Raw genomic sequence first — 17,169 nt, forward strand, 5'->3', positions numbered from 1 at the left:
CAGGGAGGGTGGGCTTGGAGGTGGGGCCAGACTTGCCTTCTCGGCTTCCCCTCCCTGGGGGACAGCCACACCTGTGGCGGACCCGAGCTCCGTGGCCCAGTTTACGGGGTTAAAAGGACCAACAAGCGGGCAATATTCGGGGTAGTTACTGTTTCTCCTGACCTTGTATTTCTTTGTGGGATCTTCCGGCCACACTGACACTCCTGGCCTCTCTAACTAATCTCACTCTCAGGGTAGGAGGGACTGATTCATTTCATTCGGGAAAGAGACGCCGTTTTGGCTCAGTGCAGTTTCTCACAGTTGCTGGGCCACCGAGGAGTCCGTTCTAGTCTGTGTGGCCGTGCGTCAGCTGTCCCTCTGGACCAGACCTGGGGTTGTCCTGCTCTGCAAAACGTCAGCGAAGCGATTCTATGTCAGGATTGAAGTATTTACACCCACGTGGCCACAAGTCTTAAGCTGGACTTTTTCTTTTTTTAAGATTTAATTTATTTTTGACAGAGATCACAAGTAGGCAGAGAGGCAGGCTGAGAGTGAGGAGAAAGAAGACTCCCTGCTGAGCAGAGAGCCCGATGTGGGGCTCGATCCCAGGACCCTGAGATCATGACCTGAGTCCGAGGCAGCTGTTTAACTGACAGCCACCAGCCGCCCCTCAAACTGAACTTTCTTTTTTTTTTTTTTTTTTTAAAGATTTTATTTATTTATTTGTCATAGAGAGAGAAGCGAGAGCAAGCACAGGCAGAGGCAGAGGGAGAAGCAGGCTCCCTGCCGAGCAAGGAGCCCGATGTGGGACTTGATCCCAGGACCCTGGGATCATGACCTGAGCCGAAGGCAGCCGCCCAACCAACTGAGCCACCCAGGCGTCCCCAAACTGAACTTTCTAACCAGGTGTTCTTCCAGGTTAATTCTCCCCGATTTCTGAACTTGCAGGCAGAGGGATCGCTTCCCCTAGTCGTCCTCCCAAACAAAATTAAGAAAAGGGTATAAGTTGCTACATCAAATCTAGATTCTCTTTTTAGAAGACAGATGGTTGGACTCGGGTTGAAAATAAAACCAGCAATATGTTGTTTATATGAAAGTCATAAAAGTGACAAAAGCTGAAAACAAAGTAGAGGGAAATGCAAACAAAAGACAGTATCAAGGAAAGTGGAATTTAAAGTTAAAACTGTTGATGGGGCGCCTGGGTGGCTCAGTGGGTTAAGCCGCTGCCTTCGGCTCAGGTCATGATCTCAGGGTCCTGGGATCGAGTCCCGCATCGGGCGCTCTGCTCAGCAGGGAGCCTGCTTCCCCCCTCTCTCTCTGCCTGCCTCTCCATCTACTTGTGATTTCTCTCTGTCAAATAAATAAATAAAATCTTTAAAGTTAAAACTGTTGGGTAGGGCTGAGGAACGGAGCATCAAACCATAAATACAGCAGCTAGACAATCATTAGAAGTACAAGGAAAGGGACTTCAGTTTTCAGCTTTAGGAGTGATTTTTATCAGTTTAAATGTCCTGTAGACACAACAAAACCTCTACAAATCTCGCTGTTTGAAGGCAGTGAGTGGAGAGCAGATAGGCTGCATGTGCTCCGAGGGCCAGGGTCCTAGAGAAGAAAGAACCACGTCTAAGTAAACCCGACGTTCGGGCCACTTTCCTCCTTCCGAGTTTGCTGATTAAGCAGCACGAGGCACAGCAGAGAGCAGAGGCTCGGAGCCGTCAGCCCTTGGAGAGCTGGGAAGACAAACCGGAGGGAAGAGCTCCAGAGGAGGCCACGACTGAAGGCACAAGATTGGAGAAAAGAAACATAAGGGAGCCTGACCTTCATACTTTACCTCTCAAGGCCTTCGGTGATTCCTACGCTGTGCAGGGACAGATGCCAAAAAGCCAAGTAGAAAACAGCAGCTGAGAAACGAGGTGGCTAAGAAGAGTCTAGGCAGCTCGGTGTTGGGGAGGCAGGAACCAGAGTGTAGGGACTTCAAGGGAAGGGACCCACACGCGCGTTGAAACCACTGGAGAACAACCCTCGAAGAGGAAAGGGACAGCAGAGACAGAGCAGTCTCATCTACCGGGAGGAGATCTCTTCCCAAGGACGACCGAACCAGCCAAAGAGCCGCGACCATTTTCCATACAGCGTCGGCATCGAACGAAAACTTGTATGTGCTGCATGGCAGCATGTGTCAAGGGACTGAAAATTGGAGAAAGGTGAGCCAGATCTTGGAGATTTTAGATTTTAAACTATTAATATATTCAAGATAATAGGGGTCCAGTTGGAGAATTTTACCAAAGAAATTATCTATTACCAAAAAAAAAAAAATCAAATGGAAATTCTAGGTATAGTAATTGGAATTAGAACCACATAAATGAATTTAAACGCACATCGGACAAAGCAGAAGATAAGATTTAGGGATTTACGGTAGGTCTGTAGAAAACATGGAGACAAGTGTGGAGAGGAAAAGGGTAAGAAACACAGAAAAGCACCTAAGACAAACAGGACAGAGCAAAAATGTAACACGTGTTTTTGGAGTCCCAGAAAGCAGAGGGGAAGAGAGTAGGATGGAAGAAACACCAACAAGAATTTTCCAAAATTAACGTAAAGCTTTACATTCAATAAACTACCCAGATGTCAAGAAAGATAAATGCAGAGAGAACCACAACCAGCAATGCCATGGCGACACTACAAAACCCCAGAATGAGACATCGCCTTCAGTGGAAACGTTGATTTTTAATAGAACCAAAGCAAGAAGGCGTGGAGTGACATTGTACGTTGAGAGGGGCGCCGACCTGGAGCTCTGTGCTTTGCAATTTACCCCCCAAAATGAAAGCAAAGTAAAAGCATTTTCAGAAAAACAAAATTAAGACACTTCAGCAACAGCAGAGCTGCATTCAAAGGAGGGTTCCCTCCCAGGGGGAAGTGAGAACATCAGGAAGGGACGTAAGTGGTAAAAAGAAATGAATGTGCCTGCGTCTCGGCAGTGGAAAATACTCTCGGGTTAACACAGTGTTGGGACAAGCGGATATCCACCGGCAAGAACGAAATTGGACCGTCGCTTTACATCATGCACAAAAATGAACTCGAAAATAGATGGAAGATTTAAATCTAAGACTGCAAACGCTTAAGTCCTAGAAGAAAACACAGGGTAGAGTTGGTGACACTGGTTTTGGCAATGATTTTTATGGAGAGGACATCAGAAGTACAGGCAGTGAGGACGTGATCACAAGGTGGTTACATCAGACTGAAAAGCTTCTGCAAAGAAACAAATGAAAAGGCATCTGTGAATGGAAGGATGCGTTTGCAAACCATGTGTCTGACAAGGGGTTACTCTCCAAAATGTATAAGGAACTCCTACAACTCAATAAAGAGAGCTAATAACCTGATTAAGACATACGCAAGGAACTTTAAACATTTCCCCAAGGATGACGTGCCAATAGGTTTATGATTAAAAAGAAAAAAAAAGCTGACCATCACTCATTTTCAGGGAAATGCCAATCAAAACCACAATGAGATACCATACCACCTCGTACTGTCAAGATGACTCTTTAAAAAAAAAAAAAAATAACAACTTAATCAAAGGACGACTGTTGGAGAAGTTGTGGAGAAATTGGAACCCTCCACCCACACTGCTGTGGGAATGCAAAAGGGTGCAGCCACTATAGAAAACCAGATGGAGCTTGTTCAAAAACAAAAAACTAGAGCTATCACATCATCCAGCAAAGCCACGTCAGGGTATTTATTTAAAAAAAAAAACAAAAAAATTGAAATCAGGACCTCACAGTGATACTAGCGCTGTCCTGTTCATGGCAGCATTACTCAGTGGCCAGTATGTGGAAGTAAAAAATGTCCCTTGGGGGTGCCTGGGTGGCTCAGTGGGTTAAAGCCTCTGCCTTCGGCTCAGGTCATGATCCCAGGGTCCTGGGATCGAGCCCCGCTTTGGACTCTCTGCTCAGCAGGGAGCCTGCTTTCCTTCCTCTCTCTCTGCCTGCTCTGCCTACTTGTGATCTCTGTCTGTCAAATAAATTAAAAAAAAGAAAATTTAAAAAAAAATGTCCCTTGACAGGTGATTGGATAAAGAAGCTACGGCATATGCATACCATGCTACAATCCAAGCTCTTAAAGCAAGGAGACGCTGCCATCTAGGACAACGTGATGAACCTCGAGGACATCACACTAAATGAGGCCCCATAAAGTTACCTGTCGGCTGATGCTCTCAGAGAAGGTGTTGAAAATTGTCGGATTTATAGGAGCAAAGCGTGGGATGGTTGCCGGGGGCTGCAGGAGGTACTTGCCAATGGGTGTGTTTCTGTTGAGCAAGACAGACAAGCTCTAGAGGTCCGTGCAGCACTGTGCCTTGGGGCCACAGGAGTGCTCTGCTCGTGAAGGTGTGTCAGGAGAGTAAGTGTTCTTGCTGCGCGTCCAAAACTGTTTTCAAGCAAGTCAGTGTCTAATTTCACTAGTAAAGAACGTCACATTTTTTAAAAAAGAGATGGATGACTATGACCCCGAAGGCAGAAGAAGGTACACAGTTGGCTTTTCAACGTCCTGGCATTCTCTGTTGAGTGTTGAAAATACTCATTATCCTCTGATAAAGATGCAGGCTGTACTCTCTAGGGTCACCACCAAACAAAACCAAACAAAAAACCCCCAAAGCCAAACCAAGACAAAAATGTCTAGGGTGCCTGGGCAGTTCAGTTGGTTGCGCAACTGCCTTCGGCTCGGGTCATGATCCTAGAGTCCCGGGATCCAGTCCTGCATCAGGCTCCCAGCTCCATGGGGAGTCTGCTTCTCCCTCTGACCCTCTCCCCTCTTATTCTCTCTCTCAAATAAATAAATAAAATCTTAAAAACAAACAGGTGTCTATAACTAGAAGTTACTAGAGGAGGGGCTCCTGGGTGGCTCAGTCGGTTAAGCATCAGCCTTTGACTCAGGTCATGATCTCTAGGTCCTGGGATCGAGCCCCGAGTCAGGCCCCCTGCTCAGTGGGGAGTCTACTTCTCCTCCCTCTCCCCCTGCTTGTGCATTCTCGCTCAAATAAATGACTCAAATCTTGTTTTTAAAAGTTACTAGAGTAAAACAATTACACTGGACTATGGCAGGCATAGAGACACTCTACTTGGCTCCCCTCTGAAAGGACTTGATGTTCATCTTTAGGGAACAGGATTGGATGACAACCCGCGGCAAACAGTTCCCTCCCAGCCAGCCTCACCTCCTCTCCTCAGCCCTGCTCTACTGGCCCTCAGCCCGGTGGTGGCACCAGATCCTAGCCTTCTCTGCCGAAGGTGGGACCTCTCTGAACAACAGTCCTTGTCCCAGGGCTCCGGCTCCCACTGGGCAGGAAGAGAGCCCATCCGACCTCACTCCGTCCTTCTTCCTTTCCTGGTCAGTAGGCCCTTTGTGTTCCTACCCCCGCCTCGGTGTCCGCTTCCTGGAGAACCCGACAGTCAGCAGCAGGCGTGGTCCAGGAGCGCAGGTGGTGAGATGGAGTTTAGGGACTGGCTCACCCCTGGCCTGGCTGGGGCGGAGCATGGACCAGTGGGGCCTTGAAGAAATGAGCGGGTGCGGGGAATGCGCTCGCAGAGTGCTGTCGGCGCTGGAAATGTGCAGGGCGGTGGGAGTGGCAGCTCTAAGGACTGCGGAAAAAGGCGGATGTTATGAAGCTGCACTGTAACCCCTCGGCTAGGTCATGAGAAGTGGGGACCCTGAACTAGGTAAGCGTGAGAGCCAGGTCTTTTTAGTGGCTTACTCAGCGGGAGGTCAGCCAAAGCCGTGTTCAGAACAGCTACACTTGAGATGGTTGAATGTTGGTGGAGGCAGATCTTTCGGGCCAACATCAGGGCCCTGGTTGGGAAAATCTGAGATCCTGATGCATGAATGGGACACCTTGGTGGATCCCTATGGAGAATCTGACCCCGCAAACTTTTCTAAGTCTGTAGAAGTGACCTGGCCACATTTCCTCTCCTGGTTGCCAAGGCTCCAGCTTGGGTTAGGGTGCAGCATAACCCACTCGGGGCTGCGCTGGGCCTGATGGTCCAGGAGCCCAACAGAGACAGGGACTGTCCCTGAGACTGGATGCTGGGGGTCATGTGAGGGAATCAGGACAGGATGCTAGAGAAGGGAGCATTTCTTGACCTAAGGGCATTCCTTTGGGATCCAAAATTTCACAACCTGTCAAGGGGTGTGAATTTCAAACCCCTGCAGAGGGTGTAAGCTTTTTAGAATCTGTCGGAAGCAAGGACCCATGCTCAGAAACGGGCTTGAATTGGAATGCCTGAGTTGCCACACACATGGCAGAGAGAGGCTTGCAGACGAGGGCATGCTGGCACCTCCGTGGTTCCAGGAAGGCCCAGAGATCCCACCATTCAGCACGCCCAGGAAGGTAGTGGCTGATGATGGTAACTTGGCTCCACAATGGCTGTGAGTTGTGATGGCCCCAAAGGGATGGAGGCCGGTGGCAGCACTTAACCACCGGAAGTCAGGGGATTGCAATTACAACAGCAACTGGGAAGGTCAAGGGATGGTCTCGGAAGACAACAGCAAGGGAAATCTTCCCAGCGGGGTGGTGCTGCTCATTTACTTTGTGTGGAAGACATGGCCCAGGGTTAGAAGATGCATGCACTCACGGTCAATGCCAAATGGCCTGGCTGTCTGGTTCAGGACCTAGAAGGAGGAAAATGGAATGATCAGAGAGAAGAAGGTGTGGAGTAGAGGCAAGTGATATAGGCTTTTGGGATATAGGCTTTTGTTCACACAAAGAGTGAAGATCTCCAGACGGCTTGGTACTGCCCAGCATCTTCAGGAGAAGATGAACTGAACAACCAAATGGACACAATAACTCAACCAGTAGATGTTAGCCGTCAGCAGTCCCAACACCACCAAACACAGGAATGAAGAGGCCACAGCAGCAGGGATGGGGACATGCATGGACCCAACAGCGTGGACTCCTATGTTCCAAGGCTGACCTAGCTACTACTCCATTCGCATGTCCAACCTGCCAATAACTAGAGACGGCCACTGAACCAACAGTGTGACACTATTCCTCAAGGAGACCAACCAGCCACTGCGTGGCAAGTGGACAACATTGGGCCAGTGGTGTGCACAAAAATAGATACCTCTTCTGGGTTTGACTTTCTTGGCATCAGAGCCTCAGCCAGAGCCCTTCTCCAAAGGCTTGTGGCGTGTTTGACCTAGAGGCATAAATTCTCACGACATAGCTTCTGACCAGGGAACCTGCTTTATAATGAAGGAGATGTGTGAATGGACCCTTGTCCATGAGACCCACCGGTTGTATCTTCCATCCAGGAGCTATCAAATGGGTAGAACATTGGACTAGCCTTCTGAATGGACAACCAAAGCACAAACTTGGAGGCAGGAGCCCATCAGGATGCGACACTACCACCCAGGACATGGCATACACATTGAATCAAAGATCTTAATACAGCACTGTATCCTCAAGAGGATACAGTGCTGTATTAGGATACAGGTTTGTCTGGGAACCAAGATGGTGGAAGCAGGAGTGGCTCATCCAGCATCATTCCCAGTGACCCACAGGCGACTTTGTGCTTTTCATCTTCACAACTCTTGGCTCTATAGCTTTAAAGGTTCTAGACCCCAAAGGGTGGTGTTTGCTTGCCAGGGATAGACTATGTGTCCCTCTAAATGACAAGCTACTGTTTCTGTGCTTCTGACCCAGGGCCAGCGGGCTATAAAGGCAGTCACCACCGAGATGGATAAATCACTCTGACTAACAGGAGGAGATGGGGCCACTGTTGTCAAGGTGACTGGGAGAAATATGTGTGGGATTCCGGTACACCATGGGAGCTCTTCTCAGGGCTTCCTCTTCCTATTCGGACTGCGAATGGTGTTCACAGCAACCCTAGCCCAAGAAGGGCATGGCTACCAGGGACTCACAATCCTCAGGAAACAGGGTTTAGATCAGGCCACCAAAGAAGCTTGAGGCCAACAGGTGGTAGCTGAGTGTAGGGAATTTAGAATGGAGAGTGGAGGAGGGAGAGGCTGGGAACCAGGCGGCTCCAAGACCACTGCAATGGTTGGTCTATAATTCAACCTACTAACTTCCCTCTTGTAAGTTTCCCCACACAAAGAGGCCCTCAAGGGGTTGCTTCCTACTCATGTATGAAAAAGTGGATCCATGCAGCACAAGGAGTGGTCAGGTTCCTGACCTTGGAAGGCAAACATCTCCCAAGACCAGAAACAGAGCTGAGTCATCTCCCTCTTTCAGAAAGTATGATCTGCTGACCAGCGGTGGGAAATGGGGTGGAGTGGGTGGCAGCCCTCAGCTTACAATGGGGCCAATGATTGAGCAAGGGTCATGTTTTTGTGTGCTCCTTTACCCTCAGTGATGATGAGACAGCGGTGTGTGAGCTCAGCCACTTCGGTCCAATGTGAAACCGTTCTATGGGGCAATGTTAAAGAACTTCTTTTATTGAGGTATGATTGATATGTTATATTTGGTTTCAGGTATGCAGTGTAGTCATTCAATATTTGTAATATTGGGCAATCTTTGCTCTGAAATGCCTAGTTGGGCTGGGTGGGGGGATTTTATCAGATCTGAATCACGGTCCACTGGCCCTGTTCCTCTCACAGAGTTAGTCCGACAAACCTCTGTCACTGTAACTTCACCGCAGCCCTCTGCTTCTTATCAAAGAGAACTGATGCACTGGAGAGTGAAAACAAGAACAAAAAACAGAGAACAAGTAAAGAACAAAGGAGGCACCGTGGTTGGCAGATTTAAATCCAAACATGCTTAATTTAATTTAATGGACCCAGTGCCCCCAGTGAAAAAACAAATATTGTTTGGTTGGATAAAAAATACTAAATTCAATTGCAATGCTACTTACAAGGACACCCGGAGAGCACTGGGTGCTACGGTGTTTTAGGTAGCTTTAAAAAATTATTGGAACATCTAGTCAAGTTAAAGAGTACATTTGACTGACACAAGATAAACTCAGTACCCCAGACAGAGTTGAGACACTGAAAAGGCATTGCTGGGCCCAAAAGGAAGGCAAACATCTCCCAAGACCAGAAACAAAGCAAATGGGAATTGGACAGAGGGGCAGTGGCCCCAGGATGTCCAGAGTTGCTACTGGCAGCACTCCGTGCAGAGGGAGGCTGACGCCAGAGCTGGAGCAGACTCACTCACTCATGAACCAAGTGGGAGAGGGACGCCAGCCTCTGCTTAGGGCTCTGGCTTTCACAGAGCACATGCCATCAGAGACCAGAAGGCCTATGCTGGAGACCCGGAAGGAGACCAACCTGATCCACCTCTGGGGGTGACATCCAGAATCTTCTAGGGTCCCCTAGACAGGGCAGGCACTAACACCATCATAGGATTTGGTGGGAGCTAGGAGAGACAACCACAAAACTGTTGGAACAGGGAACACAGTCAGGAGGAAGAAAAAACCATGCCACTTACAAACCAAATTTCAAAAGACATGCAGAATTCTCATGTTAACACAGAGTTATCCAACTCAATGTTTAGAATCCATTTCAGATGAAACTGATTTTGTAGAGCTGCCTGGAAAGACTGAGGTAAGTATGCTTAGGAGACTCAAGGACAGAAACGAACATACTCCTCCCCCCAAAAGAAACTGATTTACAAACAAAACCAGCAGAAGAGGAGGCAGATAAGGAGCTAATTAGAAATGGTGGAAATGAAAACCATGTTCTTTGACATTTTTAAAAACCCTCGATAGGATAAACAGCAGACTCTAGGGAGGGAGAGCGCTGATGAATTGAAAGATGGTACCAAGAAACTCAGCCGGCGCCTTGCATGAAGAGAAAAGCACTTTGAGAGCTTTGAGGCTCGGAGGATGCCCCATCAGGCTGTAGCGCAGTCTATGGAGAGTTCTAGAAGGCTGCGGAGAAGTGGTACCTGAAGAAATATTAGCAAACACCCACTGGCAATTTCCCAGGGTTAGAAAAGACACGATTCCTCTGATTGATTGTGTTTTGGAGGCTACACAGTATAAAGGACATCCCACCGCCCTTGCTCGGTTGACTCGAAGGGATGCCTACAGGATCTCGTTGAGACAAAATGGTATTTTCTAGAAAGTATACAAAATATGGCCTCATGAAAGAAAATATGAATGACCAAAGAAAAGCATATATGCAATGATTATATGACTGTGTGAGCATGGGGGAGCCACACCAGATATGATTTACCACATTAAGAGAACAAAGGGTAAAAATCATATGATCATAGATGCAGAAAAAACATTTGATAAAACTCAACATTTTTCATGCCTCTCAATAGGGGCGTCTGGGTGGCTCAGTCAGTGAAGTGTCCAATTCTTAATTTCAGCTCAGGTCATGATTTCAGGGTTGTGGGATCAAGCCCTGCATTGGGATCTGTGCTGGATGTGGAGCCTGCTTGAGATTCTCGATCTCCCTCTCCCTCTGCCCCTCCCACTCCCCCATCTCTGTCTCTGTCTCTCTAAAAAAAAAAAAAACCACCAAAAACCCAAACCCCAAAACTCTCAATAAATTGGGCATAGGAGGAATGTACCCCAACATAATAATGGCCATCTATGACAAGATAGGGTTTTCATTTCCTTTGGATAAATTCACCCAGAAGTGGGATTACTAGATCATAGGGTAGTTTTGTTTTTAATTTTTGAGAATCCTCCATACTGTTCTCCAGAGTGGTGCACCAGTGTGCATTCCCACCAATGGTGCAAGAGGGCTCCCCTTCCTCTGCCTGCTCACCAACACTTGATGATCTCTTGTCTGCTTGGTGACAGCCATCAGAACAGGTGCAAGGTGACCTCTCACTGTGGATTTGGTTTGCATTTCCCTGATGAAGAGTCATGCAGAACACATTTTTGTGTCCTTCTTGGCCATTTGTATGTCTTTGGAGAAACATCTGTTCAAGTCCTTTGCCCACTGTCTAAGTGGGTTTTTATTTTATTTTATTTTTGCTACTGAGTTATAGGAGATCCTTAATTGTGCTGGAGAGAATGCCTTCTCAGGTATATGGGTTTGCAAATATTTTCTCCCCTTTGTCAGTTGTCTTTTCATTTTGTTGGTTGTTTCCTTGGCTGGACAGAAGCTTTTTAGTTGGATGTAGCCCGTTTTTTGTATTTGCTTTGGTCATTGATGCTTCTGGTGTCCTATCAAAAAATTCTTGCTGAAACCAATGTCAAGGAGCTTTTTTTCTGTTCTCTTAACGCTTTTTTTCTGTTCTCTTTAACACTCGAGTCTAACATTTAAATCTTTATTTCTAGGTGTGGCAGAAACACTTAAGACTCTCTGAACGTTCATGTGTTCCCCCCGCGCCCAGCATTTCTAGCCCTTTGGTAAAAGGTAAGACCATGTAACTTGCATCTAAGTTGTCATGTGCATGTCAAGTTAATTTCTGTGAGCAGCGTGAGGTAGGGACCCAACTCTGTTGTTTTACATGTGAATATCCAGGTTTCCCAACATGGTTCATGAGTGTTCTTGGTTCCCTTGTCAAATATTTGTTGACCGTATATGCATGAATTTCCACCATTGTTTTCAATCTATTTGTGTCTTTATATTTCAAATACTTCTATTGTATGTAGAGTATTGTTGCTTCTTATTCTTTAATTATTTTTTTAAGGATTTTGCTTTTGGGAGAGAGAGAGAGTGCACACAGAGGGAGAGGGGCAGAGGGAGAAGGAGACCCCCCGCCCACACTGAGCTGAGAGTCCCATGTGGGACTCAATCCCAGAACCCCGGGATCATGACCTGAGCCGAAGGCAGACGTTTAACCAACTGGGCCACCCAGGCACCCTATTGTTGTTTTTTAAAAAAATCTCATCCGGCAATGTCTGCCTTTTGATTAGAGCATTTAGTCCAGGAGCTGGCTAATTTCCTGTATTGGTTAACATTTCGGGATCGTTGGGCCAGTTTCTATCATAACCACTTAACGTTGCCTCTGGGACATGAAATCAGCCACAGACAGTAAGCGAATAAATGTGTGTGGCCGCGCTCCCATAATGCTTTATTTATAAAGATGGGCAGCAGGCAGTATGTGGCCTCCTGGCCACAGCTGGGGGACCTTTGGTTTCGTCCATTTATGTTGAACGTCATTACCGGTAGGATTAGATTTACTAACGTTATTCCTTTTGTCTCCCCTGTTTTTTGTTGGTGGTGGTGTTCCTCTAACCCTTCTCCAAAGATCTGAGCAGAGGCTCACCCCCCTGCAGCTCCCTTGTTGGGAAGGTCGATGCCTCATTTCCCAGCTGCTCTGCCTGTCCCATACTCCATCCCCCCGACACCCCAAGCCTCAAGGCTTCGGCCCTCTGCCACCCAGACTGTGCACGTGTTGGGAGAATGCGTAGACCCAAAAGAGTAGAAAACCCACACACAGCGCCTAGCACCGCTGTGTCTTTGAAGGGCAGGCTCCTCTCTCCTACCCGCCTGCCCCTGGTCTCCTGCCGATGCGTGCCGTTTGGTTGACCACCCAGGAATTTGGGCCAAGCTTCCATCCAGACTCTGGGCCTCACTCCTCCTGCAGTGATCTTGTTTCCAGAATTTCTCTCCCCACACTTCCCGGTCCTCTGCCAACGCTGGGCTCTGGACTCTGCCTGCCCTGAGGTGGGCAGATGGAGGCTTTCCAGCACTGTAACTGTGGGGCTGGGGGGAGTCCCAAGTCCGGGGTCGGGCTTTTATGCCTGTACCAGTCTGTTTCCACCCGCTGAGGGCGCTTCTCCAGGAAAGGGGCCTCGGCAAGAGGTGAGCCACCAGCCGCTGGGGCCACCAGCCTAGGAGAGGGCATGCGGGCCGGGCACGTCGGGCCAGCACCCACGAGAGAGGCTGCGTTCTCCCTCTGCCTGGGAGATGGGTTGGGGCTGGTCTTCCAGGAATTCAATTCCTCCAAAGAAGCCCTACTCTGCACGCCCCATCGCCTTCCTTTCCGCTTATCTCTCAGCAAATTTTCCTAACCCCGGAGCGAGCCCATGATTTCTCTCTGCAAACGCTCCTGGGATTTCAGGCGCCCGAGCGGCAAGGACCGCCATGGGAAGATTTATTATAGAGGCTCTGACCTGCCAGCCTCATCTGTGCCGTGTTTACCTACGTCCTTTCTCAGGAAGGAAACCAAGTGCCAAGCTCTTGTTCGGCAGGAGCCAGCCAGAGCCTCACGCTGTCCCCGGGCCTCCTTCCTGCCGGGTGGGGGTGCGGGGGAGTAGCCCTGTGCAAGGCTTCCTTGAAGGGGATTTTAAAGATTTGGCTTTCATAGAATTTCTGATGGTATAAAAATATATATTGATTGTTTTGCTTTCTTTAAAACACATACTAGAGGGGCGCCTGGGTGGCTCAGTCCCTTAAGTGTCTGCCTTTGGCTCAGGTCATGATCTCGGGGTCCTGGGATCGAGTCCCGTGTCAGGCTCCCTGCTCAGTAGGGAGTCTGCTTCTCCCTCTCCCTCTGCCCCTCCCCCTGCTTGTGCGCTCGCTCTCTCTCTCTCAAATAAATAAAATCTTTTTTAAAAAAATTAGATTTTAGGGGGCATCTGGGTGGCTCAGTGGGTTAAAGCCTCTGCCTTCGGCTCAGGTCATGATCCCAGGGTCCTGGGATTGAGCCCTACATCTGCCTCTCTGCCTACTTGTGATCTCTGTCTGTCAAATAAATAAATAAAATCTTTTTAAAAAATTAGATTTTAGGATCTTTTTCTATCCTATTTCTTGGGTAAATCTTGCCTCCAAGTTTAGAGCAGCTGACTCACCCCTGACATTAGAGAATGTCCGTGTTCATAATCTCCAAACCTTAGAATGTGCTGGTGACTTTGGAGCTGACACTCTTTATTTTAAAAAACTAGCCAAATGGACTATTCGAGCCCAACCCTCTGTTCTCCACCTTTGAAAAGAGAATGTGGTTATTGAATATCAGGCAAATAGGGGATCCTTTGGAGAGAAATGGACAGCCCGGAGTCCAAATCCTGAAAGCAGACAGACTGAAAAGAGATGTAAAAACCCCTTTCATGGAGAAAATGACAGGCACCAGTGATGCTATTAGACGCCTGTGACTAATCACGGCTGGTGCTGGCTGTCGTCAATTAGCCTGATTAGCCGGATGGGGGGTGGCGGGGGGTGGCGGCGGCACAGGATGGCCTTGCCGTCAGGCCTGCCAGCAGCTGTACGTTTGCAAAGGGGGCGGAGTTTCCGAAATGTTACACTATCCGGAACTGAATCCTAACCTATACATTGTGAGAAATTTAGGAAAACGGGGCAAAAAACCCATAAGCAAGCAGAGAAAAACATAAGGGCGATGAATGTTGCACTGTGATTTTCACGGTTATTTTTCTGTTTTGTTTTCTCCACTCAGTCCGAAGAGGACCATTGTATGATTTTTTTCCCCCTGAAATCTGTGAGTGGGAGGCAAGATTACTCACATTAGAATTCAGCCAAGACATTAAGTCCATTAGGGAGCCAGTGCGGCTCATCTCTGGAGCTCAGGAGAGGGGCCAGCCTGCCCGACCTGCCCCCGGGGCCCTGGGCCACCGCTTCCCCGTGGGACTCCCTGCCTGAGAGCTCCGAGGCTCCAGGGACCGGTCCCCAGGCCTCCCCGGTGTGGATGGGGGTCCCTGCCGGAGAGCTGGAGGGGAACGGCAGGGGCTCACACACCCCCTGACCCTCCCCCGGAGCCCAGAGGGGAGAGAGCCGGGTCCTCCCCAGGGAGCTGCTGGGGGCCCAGAGTGCCCTGCTGAACAGGGTTGACTCAGACGGCCTGCCGGGCAGGGAGCAGGCTCCTGCCCCCCCACCCCCCCCGCCCCCGCCCAGCGAAGCTCGACCCTGAACCCTCCTTGCTCACTCGGGCCCCATTTCCCATCTCCCACCAGGGCACATTAGGGGCCATTTCTGGGCCCCAGGCGTGGACCCGGCTCCCTCGCCACGTGTCTGCCCACCGAGGCAGGAGCCCCACAGCTGGATCCTGCATTTCCTCCTGGCACTTCTCTTGGGAGTGGCCTCGTGGATAAACATGGGGTTGGCAGTGCCTGGCGACCTTTGACCTCACACCCCAGCTGTGGTCCGGCTGGGCTCTCGCAGCAGGCCCCGGGGACCCCATGATCCTCGAGTCCCTTGAGTCCCTGCACAGATGACTGTGCACGGGGTGATGGGTTGGAACACACGGAAGTCAGCATGAAACGCGGTGGGCTTGTCATCGGCTTGGAACCACAGACCCGGATATTTGCTGCATAACCTAGAAACAACGAGGCTGTATTTTGTAAGAACACCCTCCACACTCCCGCGCCCCCACGGGGCCACACCCAGAGCACCTCAGGTTCCCTTCCAGCCCACAGCCCTCCGGAGGGTAAACTGAGGCAGGGAAGATGGGAAGGGGTGCGGCCTGCTCACTCCCCTCGGGCTCATCCGCCACCCCCACGGCTGCGTGTGGTTCTCATTCGCGGGTTTCCGTGCCCCTGCAGTATTCCATGAACGCAGGACCACAATGTATGTGGCGTTTGATGGTTATTTGTGTCACAGAAACAAAAAAATTGCCGCTTTCATACCGCGTATTTAGCCTGCTTCAGGATGCTGCGGTCTGACGTAAGGGTCCCCAAGGAAGACCCCCTTGATTTGAGAGCCCCAGAGTCACAGCCCACAGAGCTCTCCCTCCCCCCTGCTCAGCAGATCTCCACGCCTCCCTCCGGCTCCCTGCTAGGGTCCCATGTCCCAGGCCGGCTGCTCGGTCGGGTGGGGGGTGCCCTGCAAGCAGGGACGCGGGAGACACGGTCCCCTGGGCACACTGACTGTCTTCCCCACTTGCATTTATCCTGCGAGGTGACATGTGAAGGCCCAGACACAATTTTTATCGAGTAAATGTCGTCGTGCTAGACAGGAGTTTTGTGGTCTCCTGCCTCGTGCCTGCTGGGGACACCGAGTCCCAGAACAACTTGCTCTGTTCCTTCTGCTGCCTCATGTCGCGGACCGACCTCAGGAGAGGCTGCTCTGGAAACAAGGCTTAGTGGGGAGGCACTGGGAGGGATTTTGGGGGACAGTCCCTGCCCCTGCTGCTGGGGCGGACTCAGCAGGTCTGCACCCTGTGCCTGCGGACCCCAAACCAGAGCTACCCAGGACCTCGGCAGCCCTGGTCACTGAGGGGCCTCTGCCCACCGACCTCTGACCTGGTCTGAAGTGTGTGTCCCCCAAGGCAGGAGCAGGCGACACTGATCCCTCTCCTGGGAGGAAGTCCCCACGCTGGGCCCCGAGGGTAGCTGATCCATCGACCCTCCAGGGCTGTGGTCTCTGCCGAGGGTGCGGAGCCGTGTGGCAGCCCCTCCCGTCTCCAGGCCCGGCAGCAGGTGCCGTGACCGCCGCACGTCCCCGCAGGGGACCAGCGAGCCTGCGGTGTGAGCGCTGGTCCTGCGCACTGGCTTCGGGCTCCACACCTCTGCCCCACTCCCGTGTGCCCCCCACGGCTCTGGGGCCAGGGACCCCATCACCCCATCTCGGCTGGGCTGCAGCTGCCGAGTCGCTCCTGCGTGGTGACAGCGGTGGGCGCAGGGACAGCCGCGTGCGTTTGCACAGCCGTGTCCCCCCACGGAGAGGTTCAAGCCCCACAGCCCCACAGAGCTGAGTCCTGCCCGCAGCCTGAGTGAATGTGTGGCCGCTGCCCGTCGTGGCTGAGCCTGCATTTTGATCGTGGCCCTCGGGCCAGAGTTCCATAAAGTTTTACTGGCACACGGCGGCGCCTCTCCGGGCACACTGGCGTCAGGCTTGCGCGATTGCGGCTGACCCCAGGAGCCCCACGACCCCGGAAACAGACCCTCCCTGACCCCGACGGAAGAGCTGGCGGGCGCTGGGCTTGGCTCGCGGTGCGCCCCCGGCCAGTCTCCCCGGGATTGAAGCCTGTGACCCCTCAGTGCCCTGAGCCCCTCTGTGCACAGAACTGCGTCAGGGCCTCCCGCGAGCTAGCCCTCGCTCCGAAGGGTCAGTTCTCTAGAACGTTCTCAGCTCAAGTTCTTAATTCTGGCAAATGGTCTTGAAATGTGTTTCTGATAGCTTCAGATGAAGCTCAGATCTTGTTAGGTGACGTCAAAGCAAATTCAAATATAAATCTCCATTTGCCTTAAATGTTTTCAGATATTAAAGTCACCAACAGAGAGGCAAGCAAAGGAATAAAAATGCAAACGAACGCGAGAGACTCGCTCCCAGGCGGTGGCGGGGGCCCTTCCCCGGAGTCTGGCCCCCGCGGCAGCCGGTTCACCGGGTCCG

Source organism: Mustela erminea, chromosome 9 (genome assembly GCF_009829155.1).
Source record: "Mustela erminea isolate mMusErm1 chromosome 9, mMusErm1.Pri, whole genome shotgun sequence".
Taxonomy (NCBI): Eukaryota; Metazoa; Chordata; class Mammalia; order Carnivora; family Mustelidae; genus Mustela; species Mustela erminea.